The sequence below is a fragment of the Etheostoma spectabile genome, unplaced genomic scaffold (genome assembly GCF_008692095.1).
Source record: "Etheostoma spectabile isolate EspeVRDwgs_2016 unplaced genomic scaffold, UIUC_Espe_1.0 scaffold00009688, whole genome shotgun sequence".
Classification (NCBI taxonomy): domain Eukaryota; kingdom Metazoa; phylum Chordata; class Actinopteri; order Perciformes; family Percidae; genus Etheostoma; species Etheostoma spectabile.
The window spans coordinates 1-18,560 of record NW_022603736.1 but is presented as its reverse complement, the minus strand read 5'-3'; the positions used below and the strand labels follow the sequence as shown (position 1 = coordinate 18,560).

Sequence of the window (18,560 nt, the reverse complement as noted above, 5' to 3'; positions counted from 1 at the left end):
TTTAACCTCATGTTGTCCTCATGTTGCCCTCATGTTGTCCTCATGTTGTCCTCATGTTGCCCTCATGTTGTCCTTATGTTGCCCTCATGTTGTCCTCATGTTGTCCTCATGTTGTCTTCATGTTGTCCTCATGTTGTCCTCATGTTGCCCTCATGTTGTCCTCATGTTGCCCTCATGTTGTCCTCATGTTGTCTTCATGTTGTCCCCATGTTGTCCCCATGTTGTCCCCATGTTGTCCCCATGTTGCCCTCATGTTGTCCTCATGTTGTCTTCATGTTGTCCCCATGTTGTCCCCATGTTGTCCCCATGTTGTCCCCATGTTGTCCTCATGTTGTCCTCATGTTGTCCTCATGTTGTCCTCATGTTGTCTTCATGTTGCCCTCATGTTGCCCTCATGTTGTCCTCATGTTGTCCTCATGTTGTCCCCATGTTGTCCTATATCAATGTTCTTTTTAATTCCCCAAAATAACATGATTGATTCCAACGCTCTTTGCCAAGTACAAATCTCTACTTTCATTAATTTTGGGTCTTATTCTATTTTATAGCATTGTAAAACAAATGGAAGTGTTGTTGAAATAGTATTGAGTAAAAGTTGACATATTCCAGTCTGTGATTATCATCAACATCCATTCCTTTAATTTTAGTCTCAATAATTCCTAATTTCTGCTTTTCTAACTCAAACATTAGGTATAATTTCCTATAAATGAGGTTTATTGACCATAAATTCCAAAAATAACTGTAAAACTAAAGTTATTGAGTTAGTGTTATGTAGTGTTAAACGTCAAAAAAGGGGCAAACATTGAATAAAAGCGTCAAAAGTGTTGAAAAATGGGACAAAAACGTGAGAAAAAGTCAAAAATATCAATAAAATGTATCTATCGCATGATCAAGTTCTTCTGGAGGGACTGCTCAATGCACGAGTTGTCGTATCAATCAACACACCTTAAATGTCAACGTGACAACTTTGACTAATCAATCAATTTTTTTAACTGTCTCTCGTGCATGACCAACCATTTAGAGATTAATTGGATCTTGAAGTGCTCAAAAATTAAGAATTTCAAACAGATAACTGAGAAAATTCCATTTCCTAACTTGGAGAAAACGGAGGTGGCGGACCATCGTTCCTAATATTCGACTAACAGCACATTTTCGGATAGTAATAAATGTGGGATTTGTTATTTGATCACTCAGAGATTGCCAGCTGTGAGTCAATGGAAGCTGACCCACTTTGAGCGGGACTCTGTACCCGGGAACGTCCTGAGAGGAACAGTGCATGAAGGTTGAGCACCCCCCCCACACGAACACACACACACACACACACACACACACCACACACACACACACACACACACACACACACAACCCCCCCGTCACAGCCAGGAATACCTGCAGCCTCGTCCTTGGATTGATCTCTGTCCACCTCCCAACGTCTTCCCGCTGAACAGAACTGGGCTAACGAGTAGTCCCTGGCTAGGAATTCTGGGAAAGCAGGAGAGAGAGAGAGAGAGAGAGAGAGAGAGAGAGATCTATCGCTGGTTTCACAATAAAAGAGGAGAGATATAAGGGTCTTGTGTTAATGTGACTTTAAAATAAAATTCCCTCCTCACTGTTTAGGTGGTTCCAATGAACAATTTGTACATATAACCGCAAAACCTGAACCACTGTAATTAAGTGTGTATATATATATATATATATATATATATATATATATATATATATATATATATATCTCAGTACTACATTGACTGTTGCTGTATGAGAGCGTGAAGATCCTCGTCACTTTGTGTCGGCTAAACTAACCTGCAAAAGCCGCGGAAACTACCGTGACTTGTAAAGACGCTAATACTAATAATAAATGATAAACTCGACTGTCATGTGACCGGCTGGCGGGTCGTCGTAATTTCATAGAATATCGTGCCAATTGTTGTGCATGAGTTTTGTTATTCAGTGAGTGAAGAGAAGAGAGAGGAAGTGAAGAAGAGAATTTCCATACATAACTCAATTCTCATTTCATAAAGAGTTGCATTTTAAACATTAAGCTGTTAGCCAATCGGAGTCCAGCAGCTTAGCCGGTTGAATATTAATGAGAACCGGCCCAAATTGAGCCGAGTCTTCCTGCAGACGTTATACACCACGCTAGGATGGCTTGAAAAAAGGTAACCACGGTAACCAAGTTACAGAGTCCATTGCAGGACTTCAGATATTACCACAAAATCACAAAATACACACAGCGCCTCATGAAAGTCTTTGTCCCCCCTTGAACTTTTCGACCTTTTTCCACGTTTAAAGCTTCAAACACAAAGATACAAAACTGTAATTTTTTTGGTGAAGAATCAACAACAAGTGGGACACACGTCATGAAGTGGAATTAAATTTATTGGATATTTCAAACTGGAAAAATTGGGCGTGCAAAATTATTCAAAATTTATGAAAAACACAAAGGGAAACAAACTACCATCATGAAAATATAAAATAAAACTAGAACTGCAAGCAGTTACAACGGGGGCCAAGCCTCCCCGCGCCAGTCCTCCCCAGAAACCCGGGGAAATGTTCTATGTTGATTATAGCGCCCCCTAATGGCCCATCTTTACCAAATTCGGATCAGAGTATCTGGGGAGAATGTTGAACACTGCCCTAAGGTTGTGTAGTGATACCATTTATTTTGGCTTGGTCATCAAATTTGCACACGTTAACGTAGCAAAATTCTTTATGCAGCTTTTTGTCAGGGCCCTCTGGACATGCTACACACCAGGTTTCGTGCAGATCTGTTGCACGACCTAGGACGAGTTCGTAAAAGTTGGTTTTGCACTTGTCGCGATATTGCGAAAATAATTCTGAGCAGAAAGGGGCATGGCCTATATCAGATGACTCTGCTCGATTCAGTGAAGACGTGGATGTAAATATATTTCATGTGTGATGTATATTGTGGGAGTTATAGGCAAAAAGACGTTTGAGGTCACTGTAGCGCCACCTAGTGGCCAATTTGCGTGACATTTGTTTTACCACCTTGGAGGGTCATACCAAGGAACGATCTAAAGTTTGGTACCTACTGTACATCCGTCCTGTTAATTACGAGTAATTTAATGTAGTTTAATAGATTAACCCAAACATTGGCCCATAGGCCACGCCCACTAAAACTCTGGATCTGGGTTTTGTCAACGGCGGAGTTTCACCGGAGGAGGAAGAGGAGGAAACACCGGAGGGAAGTAAAACAGCTGGAAGGTAAACTGTTATGACAAGAGGAGCCTCTGATGATCACATGGCCCAAAACCAGAGAAGTGTCTCTGTCTTCAGCTTACACCTCGAATCAGGGCTGTAGGACTCGAGTCCGGTCTTGGACTCAAGTCCGGAGTTGAGATCGTTTTTCTGTGGACTCGGACTTGTCTTGGACTCGCTAGTATTGGGACTCTGACTTGTTTCGGTCTCTGCCACTGGTCTTGCAAGATGTGGCTTTTGGGCTTTTGAGTTTTTATTGTGTTGATAATAATATTGGAGGGAAAGTGAAACCCAAAATGATTGTCTTGATACTGTCATGCATAAGACCTTTATTCTGTCCTGGACTCGGTCTTGACTCAGACTCGAACCTCTTTGGACTCGGTCTTGTCTTGGATTAGAACCTTTTTGGATTTGGTCTTGTCTTGGACTCGACTAGTCCTGGTCTTGGTCTTGACTAGGACTCGACTAGTCCTGGTCTTGCACTTGTCTTGGACTCGACTAAGGTGGTCTTGAGTACAACCCTGCCTCGAATGTCAACATTTGAAACGCAAAAACACAACAATTAAGATTTTATTTGTGTTGTTTTCCACTTTGACCGTATTAATGTTTTTTGGGGGGCTTTTCCACCTTTATTTGATAGGACAGCTAGGTGAGAGAGGGGGAAGACATGCAGGAGACTGTCACAGGTCGGATTCAAACCCCTAAGAAAGTGAAGAAGAGTGAGGAGGAGAAGAGAGAGAACCTCTGCATCGAGTATTAAATCTTAAAGTACATGTGCGCCCGCTCTGCCCACTGAACCAACCCGACCACCTGTATTAATGTTAATGTAAAACTAAGTCCAGATGGAGACACTTCTGGACTTGGACCCTGTTTACATGTGCGGGGTCATTTTGACAAACGGAGACATTTTCCTTCGTTAACACGCAAACGGAGAATTCTCCTCTGAAAACGAATGTTTCTAAAACCTCTGAAGCCGGTTCTTTACACTAATTAACTGCATTAATTAACTACATTTGTCATCACGTTGCTTTTTTTTAAACTCCAGTATGTTCCTTTAATTAACAGATTCTTCTTCTCCAGTGATAACGTGTTTTTTCACACCCTGAATATAAAATTTTGCATATACGGTACAGGCCAAACGTTTGGACACACCTTCTCATTGCGTTTTTTTTATCTTCATGACTATTTACATTGCAGATTATCACTGAAGGCATCAAATCTATGAATGAACACATGTGGAATTATGGATTTAACTTAACAAAAAAGTGGAGAATAACTGAAAACATGTCTGTGTGACGATGTGTCCGAACTTTCGGCCTGTACTGTAAATATGTTCCTGCTGAGAGGTACAGAAGGTCGCCATGAGCCTTTCCTGCCCTCTAATTAGATCTCTGAAATAAAAAGAGAACATGAGGAGACATGGTGGAAAAATACAGTTCCCTGGGGAACCCCAACAGGCTTCAGGGGATACCGAGCATGTCTAGACTGAGACAGCGTTAAGTAGGACAGGAGATCTCACTCTGAAGCTCAGAGCAAGATGAAATGGGATCGATGGATTAATGCAGAATAAATACAGAATCTGTAAAATGTCGGGGAAAAAACAACGTTGAGTGTATTAAAGTTGTTGTTAAGACACATCGAACGCATCAGACCCCCAGAAGAAGAAGTCTGATACACTAACTGAGGGTGTGTTGGACTGTTTTTATAGCCAAAGTTTTTTTTTGTTATTATCCATCCATCCATCTATATCCACTCATCTGGTATCTGGTCTCAGGGGCAGCAGCTCCAGCAGGGGGACCCCAAACTTCCCTTTCCCGACCCACATCAACCAGCTCTGACTGGGGGATCCCGAGGCGTTCCCAGGCCAGGTTGGAGATATAATCTCTCCACCTAGTCCTGGGTCTTCCCCGAGGCCTCCTTCCAGCTGGACGTCCCTCTACCTAGTCCTGGGTCTTCCCCGAGGCCTCCTCCCAGTTGGACGTCCCTCCACCTAGTCCTGGGTCTTCACCGAGGCCTCCTCCCAGCTGGACGTCCCTCCACTTAGTTCTGGGTCTTCCCCGAGGCCTCCTCCCAGCTGGACGTCCCTCCACCTAGTCCTGGGTCTTCCCCGAGGCCTCCTCCCAGTTGGACGTCCCTCCACCTAGTCCTGGGTCTTCCCCGAGGCCTCCTCCCAGTTGGACGTCCCTCCACCTAGTCCTGGGTCTTCACCGAGGCCTCCTCCCAGCTGGACGTCCCTCCACTTAGTTCTGGGTCTTCCCCGAGGCCTCCTCCCAGCTGGACATCCCTCCACCTAGTCCTGGGTCTTCCCCGAGGCCTCCTCCCAGTTGGACGTCCCTCCACCTAGTCCTGGGTCTTCACCGAGGCCTCCTCCCAGTTGGACGTCCCTCCACCTAGTCCTGGGTCTTCCCCGAGGCCTCCTCCCAGCTGGACATCCCTCCACCTAGTCCTGGGTCTTCCCCGAGGCCTCCTCCCAGCTGGACGTGCCTGGAACACCTCCCTAGGGACCCCCCAGGAGGCATCCTTACCAGATGCCCGAACCACCTCAACTGGCTCCTTTCGAAGGAGCAGCGGCTCTACTCCGAGCTCCTCTCGGAGGACTGAGCTTCTCACCCTATCTCTAAGGGAGACCTAACCCCCCCTCATGAGGAAACCAACGTCCCCTCCCGGAAACCGATTTCGGCCGCTTGTACCCTGGATCTCGTTCTTTGGGTCCTGACCCAGCCTTCATGACCATAGATGAGGGTAGTAACGAAAATTGCCCGGTAGATCGAGAGCTTTGCCTTGTGGCTCAGCTCTCTTCGTTTTTGGAACAGGTTTCTTACTGTATTCTTCTTGCTAAAAACCGATGAATGTAGCTGACAGACATATTTTCAGTTATTTCTACTATTTTTTTAAGTACGTAATTCCACATGTGTCCATTCATAGTTCTGATGCCTTCAGTGAGAACCTACAATATAAATAGTCATGAAAATAAAGGAAACGCATTGAATGAGAAAGTGGTTCCAAACTTTTGGCCTGTACTGTATATATATATATATATATATATATATATATATATATATATATATATTTGTTATGTTATGTTTTACATGTTCTAATGAACTACTACTGCCAGTTTCAGTTGATCTGTGAATCAGACGACGTCCTGTCTGACTCCCATCACAACTGACCTGAATCCAGCGTTTGATGCCTCTGGCTGCACGAAGAGAGAAAACTAGAGCATCAAATTTGCATTTTAGTCATTTAAGGAGTAAAAGAGAGAGACCTCACAGCGAGGACAGAGTGTTCAACACGGACAGTATTCTCCTGAACGGGTTCTTCTGACATGGTCTCATTTTACTCTTATAACCCTCGTGTCGTCTTCCAGTCAAAATTAAGTGTGGAATCAATCATGTTATTTTGGGGAATTAAAAAGAACACTGATATAGGAAAACAGGTCCTCATGTCCTCATGTTGTCCTCATGTTGTCCTTATGTTGTCTTCATGTTGTCCTCATGTTCTCCTCATGTTGTCCTCATGTTGCCCTCATGTTGTCCCCATGTTGTCCTCATGTTGTCCTCATGTTGTCCTCATGTTGTCCTCATGTTGTCCTCATGTTGTCCTCATGTAGCCCTCATGTTGCCCTCATGTTGTCCTCATGTTCTCCTCATGTTGTCCTCATGTTGCCCTCATGTTGTCCTCATGTTGTCCTCATGTTGCCCTCATGTTGTCCCCATGTTGTCCTATATCAATGTTCTTTTTAACTCCCCAAAATAACATGATTGATTCCAACGCTCTTTGCCAAGTACAAATCTCTACTTTCATTAATTTTGGGTCTTATTATATTTTATAGCATTGTAAAACAAATGGAAGTGTTTTTGAAATAGTGTTGAGTAAAAGTTGACATATTCCAGTCTGTGATTATCATCAACATCCATTCCTTTAATTTTAGGCTTAATAATTCCTAATTTCTGCTTTTCTAACTCAAACATTAGATATAATTTCCTATAAATGAGGTTTATTCACAATAAATTCCAAAAATAACTGTAAAACTAAAGTTAATAAGTCAGCAATACGTATTATGAAATGTCAAAAAAAGGGACAAATTGGAAAAAATCGTTTAAAGTTTTGAAAAATGGGACAACAACTTTCAATTTTGGCGGGAGGACAACACAAGAGTTAAATCTTGGGGAAAGAGAAGTTTATATAAAATCCAACCACAGTAGCTAATGTACAAACAACAGCGTGATAGGGCAGAACACATCAGATCAGTGTTGTTATTTGGGCCTTCGAGCCATCGCTGTGATATTTAAGAAGACCACTGACCCACAGGAGATGGACCTTTATTGCATGACTGAGTCCCAGAGCTAACAGAACTACACAAGGTGCCAAGACCAAAGAACAGCCTGTAGGGTCTGATGCTGACCTCCGCACAACACATACTAATGCATGTGTACTCTCTGAGAACGAGAGTGGTGCACAGAGATAATGTAATGAAACACAACAGGAACACACAAAGGTTTTTCCTCCACTGAATCCACTGACTCTGAAGTTTTTTTGGTGGCGTCCAACTCTCTAATTAAACAGGACGTACTGTGAATTGCAGGTATGCTTGCATGTTGCAGGGCTGTAGTCAAGACCACCTTAGTCAAGTCCAAGACCAGAGCTAGTTGAGTCCAAGTCAAGACCGAGTCCAAAGAGGTTTGAGGACAAGTCAAGACTGAGTCCAAAGAGGTTCGAGTCCGAGTCAAGACCGAGTCCAGGACAGAAAACAGGTCTTATGCATGACAGTATCAAGACAATCATTTTGGGTTTCCTTTTCCCTCCAATATTATTATCAACATAATAAAGACACCTGGACTCGGTCCAGACCAGAAGCCATTTCTGGGCAAGACCAGCGGCCGAGACCGAGACAAGTCAGAGTCCAAATACTAGCGAGTTCGAGACCATAAAAAAACGGTCTTGATTCCGGACTCGAGTACTACAGCCCTGCTACATTGTGACTGTCCTTGCCCGTAAAAAAAACACATTCGTTAGTTGGTTAGTTGGTTCAAGCAACAATTCTGAAAGACACTTACATTTACAGTGGCAACACCCTCTAATGAGCTCCCGTTATAAAGGAGCAAAGCAGGAAGTTGACAAAGTATAAGAGCATAAGAGTGAAGTATAAGAGCATAAGAGTGAAGTATAAGAGCATAAGAGTGAAGTATAAGAGCATAAGAGTGATGATAAGAGTACAAGAGTGAAGTTGAAGAGTATACTTCCCTCGTATACGAGTGAAGTATACGAGGTATACTTCACTCGTATACGAGTGAAGTATGAGAGTGTCACAAGGACTGATTATGTTGGGGGACAGGTCAAACAAAGACAGGACCATCACCCAGGACACCAAGGGTTAATGTACCATTTGAACAGTATTTCCCTTCGGGGATCTGTAAAGTATTTCTGATTCGGAAATTAAAACCGCAAATAAGTCCCGGGTCAGTTGGACCCGAGGGACACGAGAGGGTCCCGAAGGTGAAGACAACACCAGGGTTAACTTTACAGAAATACTGCACGTTCTGCGTCACATCCGTGAGGATAAATAACTACACAAAAGACCAGAAACTCTAAAGCGGACGTCATTATCTCAGCTTTATTACATCTGGTATTTGTTGTGACGATTCCCATTTTGAGTAATCCTAAGGTAAGACATGCAACTTTTCCCACACAGGGATTATGTTCTTCTCTTTATACTGTGGATTTATCTATATTAGGGGATTCCACTGCTGTGTTTGAACCGGTTTACACCAGGTGAGACTAGTTTAGAGAGGCCAGAAACATCCGCTCCTACAGCACTACTGTCTGACTCTTGTGTGGTTGTAATTTGCAGAGCAATCACTCAGAGTCTCCTGGTTTTACCACCACAGTTCCTCTCCTCCGCTGCTCCGGGTGCTCACCTTTTGTGCCATGCAGCCTCAACATCTCCAGGATGCTCCGGGCGTAGGCGTCCCTCAGATTCACGCCTCCTCCTCCCGCCCTTCCCTCGCCCATCCCCCCACCGAGCCGCGGGCCAGCCTCTTCAGCATCTCGCTCTGCCTCGCCGCCGCGTCCTTCACCCTCATGGTGAGGTAGCAGGCGGAGAAGCGCTCGTTGATGATGGCGATGGGCAGCGCCAGGATCAGGATCCCGGACAGGATGCACAGGAAGGCCAGCACCTTCCCCGCGGCCGTGTCGGGCCGGACGTCCCCGTAGCCGACCGTCGTCATGGAGGTGGTCGCCCACCACCACGCCGCCGGCACGCTGGTGAACGTGGTGGCGGGAAGGTCGCGCTCCAGGGTGAACACCACGGTGGCGAAGATGGAAATGCCGACGCCGAGGAAGAGGAGCAGCAGGCCGACTTCCTCGTAGCACTCGGCGATGGTCAAACCCAGAGACTTCAGGCCTGGACACAAAGGAGGACAGACAAATATGAGCATAAAAATTCAAATATATCAATGGCAATACTGATTGGGCTTTGTTTATTATATTATTGTAGTCTAATTATTGATGCATTAAAGTGTTTGTCACTTTAACGTTGCAGCTGGAAAAGTTGGAGCTCATTTTAATTAATTGATTATTCTGCTGGATGAGTTCAGAATTCAGTGATGTGCCGTAATGTTACACGTTCTAACCCTGAGGTTATGAGTTTTTATTGTGAAACCATTTTAACTCAAAGTCTGGCAAATCCAGAGACTTCAGGCCTGGACACAAATGATGACAGACAAACATGAGCATGTAAATTCAAATACATTAATGGCAGTGCTGATTGGGCTTTTAGATAAAAAATTTAAAAATGCAAAATATCTCTTTGATAAGGATATATGTATAAAGAGGTTTCTCTAAAAAACCAATCGTAGGGTATTCCTTGCATCAAATGAGGAACACCACGTGACTGATGATGTCCGAAGCTTCAAGCTTACTTTCGTAACGTTCGCCCCATGTAGACTGAGTCCTGCAGGGGCCCGGGTTCGGGTCCGACCTGTGGCCCATTGCCCATCTGTCTCCCCCTTTAATATCTATACACTGTCAATAAAGGGAAAAGCTGCCGTGTTGTTGGTCCTGTCTTGTGTTCCCCTGAGTTTCTGGTTTTTGTCTCGTCCTGTCTTTAGTTCTACTTCCTGAGTCTTCCCGCTCTTGTGATTACCTGATGTTTTCCACCTGCTCCCTTAACCTCTTGTCACCTGCCTCTCGTTACCTCGTTATCTCCAATATTTAATGTGCTTCCCTTGTCTCTTTTCAGATCCTTTTGTCCTGTCCGCGAGTTTGTTGTGTCGTGTCATGTCATGTCATGTCATGTCATGTCATGTCGTGTCGTGTCGTGTCGTGTCGTGTCGTGCCGTGCCGTGCCGTGCCATGCCGTGCTTTGTCTTGTCTCAGTGTTCCTGGTGTTGTTTCCTGTTCCCTTGGACTTTTATCCCCGTGAGTTATTCCCCACCTTCATTCCCAGTTTTTGCATTTCTTTTCCCTTTACCTTTTTGGGAGTTTTTGGGACATTTTTTGGTGCTTTCTGTTGGATCCCGTGTTCACTTGACTGTGTATTTTGTTAATCAAGCTTGTTTGAAGCTCTCACCTGCTTCGCATTTTGGGTTCTCCTTCATTCTACATATTCACACTAAAATTGGCAATGACAATCGATACATAATCTTTAAGAGAGAATCGTAATGCATCTAAGACTCAGTTATTCCCCCTACCTGTAATAGTACTATCATTAGTTCTGAAGGTATTGGTGACCAAGTATTGGACATGTGGATTTGGGACATAAACCGGGCTAGGTCTAAAGTCCAAGGACCACGAGGTGTGTTACATTTGATCCAATCCATCAGGTAGGTTAGAGATTCATACTGGAACTGAAGACTTGTAGAATAATATAAATGTGAACGATGCAGCAACGGATCAGAGGCAAACTTGAAAAAATTGACAAAACCAAAGCGTCTGTTTACCTGTCGAGTGTCGTCCCAGCTCAACATCCGCAGCGACTGAGGAGTCTGAGGAATGCACCACGCGGCCCATGTCTCAGCTCAGTGGATCCTCCGTGGAGGCTCTCCACCGCCAGCGTCACGTAGAACGGCAGGATGGCCAGCAGGTCGATCAGTTGGGGATGCTTCGACTGAAGCGACACTTGTCCCAAGCAGAGAAACCGAAGTGCCAACTCGCCCGTGAACCACACCACGCAGACGTACTCCAGGGCGTCGAACATCAGCGGTGCGCCGACACCGACGTCGCTCACGCCGAAAGTCCTCCCCCAAATCTAACGAGATGAGCACCATGTTGATGAGCGACACCACCACGAAGAAGAAAGAGAGCGGCCGAAGGTGCGAGCGGCGCGGGATGAGTCCGGTTTCTCAAGCAGATCCCACAGGAACGGCGGAGAGCCGGGCAAGCGGCACCACCGCGAAGTCCTCATCGTGGTCCTCGGGTTCGTTAGTCCCGCCTCACGTCCAGGTTCTCCTTCTGCTCCTTGCGGCGGTAGTAGCGCGCGGCAGCAGGGGTGTGATGCGAAGCTCGTCGATGCCCCAGTATTCAATCTCCTGCAGGAAGGAGATCTCACACCAACTCCTCCTTTCACATGCAGGTGACCCGTCCGGTAGAAGTTCATCACGTACCTGTCAGCAGAGACAGGAGCATTGATATTAACCCTCATCTGTCTTCATGTTGTCCCATGTTGTCCTATATCAATGTTCTTTTATTCTCCAAAATAACTGATTGATTCAACGCTCTTTGCCCAAGTACAAATCTCTACTTTCATTAATTTTGGGTTATTATATTTTATAGCATTGTAAAACAAATGGAAGTGTTGTTGAAATAGTATTGAGTAAAAGTTGACATATTCCAGTCTGTGATTATCATCAACATCCATTCCTTTAATTTAGTCTCAATAATTCCTAATTTCTGCTTTTCTAACTCAAACATTAGGTAAAATTTCCTATAAATGAGGTTTATTGGCCATACATTCGAAAAATAACTGCAAAACTAAAGTTAATAAGTTAGTTTTAAGTAGTGTTGAATGTCAAAAAAATTGACAAACATTGAAAAAAAGCATCAAAAGTGTTGACAAATGGGACAAAAACATAAGAAAAAGTTAAAAACATCGATATAAACCGTCAATAAAATTGTTGATATTCAACACAAGGGTTAAAAACTATAAAGGTTTTGCACTTTATTAACTTCAACTTCATTATCTAAATTACCTAAATTAAGTATGAAATACTTTAGAAATGTTTAGAAAGGTATGTTTTTACATGTTATTATTACAACAGGACATCATGCTTCACTCAGGTAAGACATCAAGGCGCCACCTACTGGAAGGTCTGTGAACTCCGGTCGAAGAAGAACTCGTTCTGCAGGAAGTCGGCGTCGTCGCAGAGCTCAGCGCCGCGTCCCGGCTGCAGCGGGACAGCTCCCAGGCGGGTCTCCGGGTTGGGACGCCAGCAGCTCCTGGGACAGCTCGTAGCGACTTCCCCCGACGTTGACGACGAAGGACTCCAGCGGGTCTTTGACGCAGGACGCCGTAGCCCGTTGAAGAAAACACTGAGTCTGGGACGCCGGGAGGCGCTGAGGGGAGGCTCATGGTGGGGGGAGGGGGGGCTGGGGGGGAAGTGAAGGGTGACAAGTGTCAATTTAAAAAAAATAGTTCACTTTAAAATCACTCATAGTCCGAGCAACCTCAACCCTCGTGTTGTCTCCACGTTCGAGACCATCTTGTATCCCTCGGGTCAAACTGACCGGGACTTATTCAGGGTTTTAAAAACTGAAATAAGATTTTCCTTCATAATCTATCACAAATATCGTCTTATCTCCATTTCCAACAGCTGGAGATACATCTATGTTCAGGGAATGCCTCAGTCTCTACTAGCACACTATTAAACATGGAAGTGGGGTTTTTATATAGAGGTATCAAGTCATTAAAAAATCCACTATGGAAACAACATAAGTGTCATACAGAATAATGTCTGAGTCAGGAACACATGTTTCTCACAGGAAATAGGAAAGGACGTTGAACCTCGTGTCGTCTTCACGTCAAAATTGAAAATGAACACTGTGTTGCTGTTTTATCGCTGTTTTAACTTTTTCTTACGTTTGTCCTTTTTTTCAATGTTTGTCACTTTTTTGACGTTTTCAACACTACTTAAACACCAACTTATTAACTTTAGTTTTACAGTTATTTTGGAATTTACGTCAATAAGCCTCATATAGGAAATTATACCTAATGTTGAGTTAGAAAAGCGAAAATTAGGAATATTGCGACTAAACTTAAAGGATTTGTACTTGGCAAAGAGCGTTGGGTGGAATCAATCATGTTATTTTGGGGATTAAAAAGAACATAGGACACATGAGGGTAAGAGGAAGAGCTCTGGTCGTGTCCCACTTCCGCAGATCAACGGCTGCTGCAGTTTTTTAATATTTTAACTGTTTTTCTAATTAACAGATCTAATGCTACTGCTCCTTGATCACTCATTCCCTTTTGCTAGGTCTTCTGTATAACTCTAATATCACACACTGAATATTACAGAAGTAAGTATGTACATGACAGGCGGCGGAAAGGGAAACAGAGAAAGTTAGATCTCCACAGTTTTGTCCGTCTGCAGAGACAACACGGAGCTGAATTAAACATGCAGCGATTGGATGGATAATATATTCTTGGAGGGGCCCCATGTGAGCCGTTGTCAGGGGCCCAGGATGTGGAGCTGCTCGGTGGAAGCTTGTTTCCCCGAAAATATGAAATATGCATCGGCTGCTCCCCTGGGTTTGATGGGGATGAGTTAAATATAGACATGGTGTGAAACTCATGTCTTCTAACACACACACGCCTGACATAAAGTGGCGTTAACGAGCAGCAGCGAGCCAACAACGGCAACGGGATGCAAAACAGGCGCTCCTGATGCAGGAGGGCAATCAAGGGCAACAAAACACATATACACTAAATGGGAGAACTAGACAAGAACAAGACAAGACCAAAAAATACCATCCAATAAACACAAGAAATAACAGCAGGCTGAGAACTAAACGCAGGAAAACAGACTACCGCATAAAATAAGACAAACACAAGCAGAGAGGGCAATCAACGTCCACAAGAAACAGGCAATGTCTTCTGAAAAAAGGAAAAATCAAAAGTGTTGAGCACTGGAAATAACCCTGTTGAAAGTAATTAGTTGTTTACACTATAACAAACAAATCCACACATAATAGGACCATTGTTTACAGTGCATTGGTAGTTGGTTGGTCATAACCCGAAAACGGTGAGTGTGAGCCAGGTACAAGCTTCGAGAGGGCGGGGCAGTTACGTTGAGCTGACAAAAAGTAACTACATCTGTCTGCGTTGGGGGTTGGGTGTGAATCAGAAAGTTGAAATTTTTCAAGTGTAATCAGCAGCAGAACTTAAAAACAGCTTTCATTCATAATAATGCATCAAATTTCATGTTTATCATGTGTTTGTGTGTGTAAAATAAAAGTAAATATTGCAATATTCCAACAATATTTCCCTGTAGCAAGTAGACGTTTAGGGGAATTAATTGGAGAAACTGTATTTTAGACACAGAAAAAAAAATTTCATAACTGATTCTGATCATTTTAAAAATTATCTTAATAAAATGGATTTTTTTCCATCTTTTTGCACTCGTTCAAGCTTTTTAGTCTTTTTAATGTTTTTGGTCCCGGTGGAATATATATTTTTAATCCTATAACTGATTTTAATCATCCTACTAACATGAATATGAACCGTTTGAATCGTCCGAATATTTTCTACACTCTAAACAAATTTTCAGTTAAATAACTGTGTTATAGATATAGAATTTCTGTATATTGTAAATTACAGAGCTTAACCTGTGAATCACGTACAATATTAACGATTTCTGTCAATAGTACATTCATAAACTGTTAATTTCAGATATTTTTTGTACATTGAGTTGAGTCCCACCTTGACTTAAGTTTCAACCATCTTATTTCAAAACATCCTTCATTTACAGATTACATAAAATCCTAAAAACTTCATAAAAACTTCACAAAAACTTCATAAGAGTCAGAAGAGCTGAATCTTACCCGGTAACCGTAGGGAGGATCTCTCTTCTGAAGATAACTCCAAAGTTTCACCAAATCATGGGCACAGAACAATCCAACGATCACATTATGACAAGAAGAGAGATAAAGGAATGAAGTCTCAGGACGGGACATACAGAGAAAACAGAAAGGCAGGCAGACAGACAGAAAGACGAAAGACACAGACAGGCAGAAAGATGGACAGATAGAAAGACACAAAGTCAGAAAGACAGACGAAAAGAAAGACAGATAGAAAGATGGACAGATAGAAAGAAAGACAGAAAGACGACAGACGGACACAGACAGACGGACGGACAGAAAGACAGACACACAGAACAGACAGACGGATGGACACAGAACAAACGACAGCAGGACGGTTAGCAGCTCGGCGCTCTGCTGCTCTCTGAGCGTCTCTGCAGGTTTAAAGTGGAGCAGTGGAAGGTATGAGAGAGGAGAGAGGAGGAGAGGAGGAGGAGGAGGAGGAGGAGGAGGAGGAGGAGGAGGAGGAGGAGAGTAGGGAGGAGATGAAGAGGAGGGGGAAGAGGAGATGGAGGAGAGGAGAGGAGGAGGAGAGGAAGAGGAGGAGGAGGGTCCATCACACACTATTCTATGTTATTCTTTTTGGAATTTATGGAAGGAAAAAAGAATATCTAGATACACAAACAGTGTTATACACACATACACAACAGAGAAGCCACATGTCCACCCTACAAACAACAGCAGACGCTGCAATACACAATAGTTAATTTAAGGAAGGATATCCATCCATCTTCATCCGGTATCTGGTCTAGGGGGCAGCAGCTCCAGCGAGGGGACCCCAAAACCTCCCTTTCCGAGCCACATCCCAAGGTGTTCCCAGGCCAGGTTGGAGATACAATACCTAGTCCTGGGTCTTCCCGAGGCCTCCTCCCAGCTGGACGTGCCTCCACCTAGTCCTGGGTCTTCCCCGAGGTCTCCTCCAGCTGCCTGGGGACCACCTCCCTAGGGCCCCCACAGGAGGCATCTTACCAGACGCCCGAACCACCTCAACTGGCTCCTTTCGATGCGAAGGAGCAGCGGCTCTACTCCGAGCTCTCTCGGGTAGGACTGTGGTTCTCACCAATCTCTAAGGGGGACGCCAGCCCCCCCCCCCCCCCCCCTCCTGAGGAAACATCCTTCAGCGCTTGTACCTGTTCCTACCCTCACCTATGGTCATGAAGGCTGGGTCATGACCGAAAGAACGAGATCCAGGGTACAAGCGGTAACAATGTATAAATATATAAAAGAAAGCATAGCAATGATTGAGGTCCATAAGTCAGTTTGTCCAGAGAGAAAGAGCGGATATCTGTGATACCCCCAAATAACCGTGGGACCTTTGGAGCGGTGGTCTGGGGGGACTTTGGAGCCTTGGTCTGGGGGGACCTTGCAGCTGTGGGAGGGGGGACTTCGAGCGTGGTGGGGGGGGACCTTTGGAGGAGTGGTCTGGGGGGACCTTTGGAGCCGTGGTCTGAGGGGACCCTTCAGAGCGGTGGTCTGGGGGGACCTCGGAGGAGTGGTCTGGGGGGACTTTGAGTGTGGTTGTTGGGGGGACCTTCAGAGCCGTGGTCTGGGGGACCTTTGAATCTGGACTTTTATGCAGTACAGGGAGAACCTTTCAGGATATTACAGGGAAAAAGTAGTAGCGATATCACGACAGCGTTAAAAATACTACAGTAAAAAGTCCTGCATTTAAAATCAAACTCAAATATAAAAATATTAACATCTAAATAGACCCGCTCTATCTGTAAATTATAGAGCGGTCTAGAACTGCTCTATCTGTAAATTATAGAGAGGTCTAGACCTGCTCTATCTGTAAATATAGAGAGGTCTAGACCTGCTCTATCTGTAAATTATAGAGCGGTCTAGACCTGCTCTACCTGTAAATTATAGAGCGGTCTAGACCTGCTCTATCTGTAAATTATAGAGCGGTCTAGACCTGCTCTATCTGTAAATTATAGAGAGGTCTAGACCTGCTCTATCGTAAATATAGAGCGCTCTAGACATGCTCTATCTGTAAATTATAGAGCGGTCTAGACCTGCTCTATCTGTAAATTATAGAGAGGTCTAGACTGGCTCTATCTGTAAATATAGAGAGGTCTAGACCTGCTGTATCTGTAAAGTGTCCCGAGATAACTCTTGTTTGAATTGATACTATAAATAATTGAAGTTAATTAATCATTCTCAACTGTTTTATTTCTGATTTTCACATTGCCTGATGTTGCAGCATCTTCTTTTTTCTTTCAGAGAATGACTCCATCTAGTGGTGGAAACAAAGAACAACACTCTGACCTGGCTCCACATGTTGTATGAGGACAACATGAGGGCAACGTGAGGGCAACGTGAGGACAACATGAGAAACAAACATGAAGGCAACATGAGGGCAACATGAAGCGACAAAAAACATGAGGACAACATGAGGACAACATGAGGGCAACATGAGGACAAACATGAAGACAACATGAGGGCAACATGAGGGCAACATGCGGGATCAAAGGTATTTAATCAAAGCTATTTAAATATGTTATAGGGTGTTGGGCACCCAGATAGCTCAGTTGGTAGAGCGGGCCATATATAGAGGTTACTCCTCGACGCAGCCGGCCCGGGTTCGAAGCCAGCCTGCGGCCCTTTGATGCATGTCACTCCCCTCTCTCTCCCTTTCATCCTTCAACTGTCCTATCAATTAAAGGCTAAAATGCCCAAAAAATAATCTTTAAAAAAAAAAAAATATGTTATAGGGTGAATCAAGAGCTTGGAGATTCCTTTTTATTCAAAGTGTACAGCAACTGACGTGAGACTGTCTTAGAGATCGATCCTCATCCCACTCCACAGTTTTGGCTTTTGCTTCATCTGAGGTTCAGCACGCTGAAAAGACACGGGTCCACTCCGGAGAGCCGCAATCAGGACCCTGCAGGCCTCCGCTCCCTTCCTCCGCACCGTGTCGATCACGTCTCGGGCTTTGTCTTCTCGGGGACTTTGCTCTGACCGACTGCATATCAGCGTCGTTGATCACGTGGCGCTCAAGAAGTTGATCCAGGAGCTGATTCAGAACCGGATCAGTTACTCTGTGCAGGAATGGATTCGGATGAGAAGAGCTTCTTGTCAGGGGCCGCTGTCCACTGCTGGAACAATGCCCCTACTGGGACACTGCACTACTGGGCACACTCTTACTGCTGGGATGCTATCCTCTGCAAAAAAGAAAATATATATTTATATATCAGTTACTCTGTAAGAAACTGTATTCGGACTCAGAAGAGCTTCTCGTCAGCTGGGGACGCTGTCCACTGCTGGGACAA

General features: G+C 44.3%; 1 pseudogene; it reads right to left on the bottom strand.

Annotated features, from left to right (window-relative positions):
* Positions 1–8,529: 8,529 nt before the first annotated feature.
* Positions 8,530–12,750, bottom strand: LOC116679179 (potassium voltage-gated channel subfamily V member 1-like; annotated as a pseudogene).
* Positions 12,751–18,560: the final 5,810 nt, after the last annotated feature.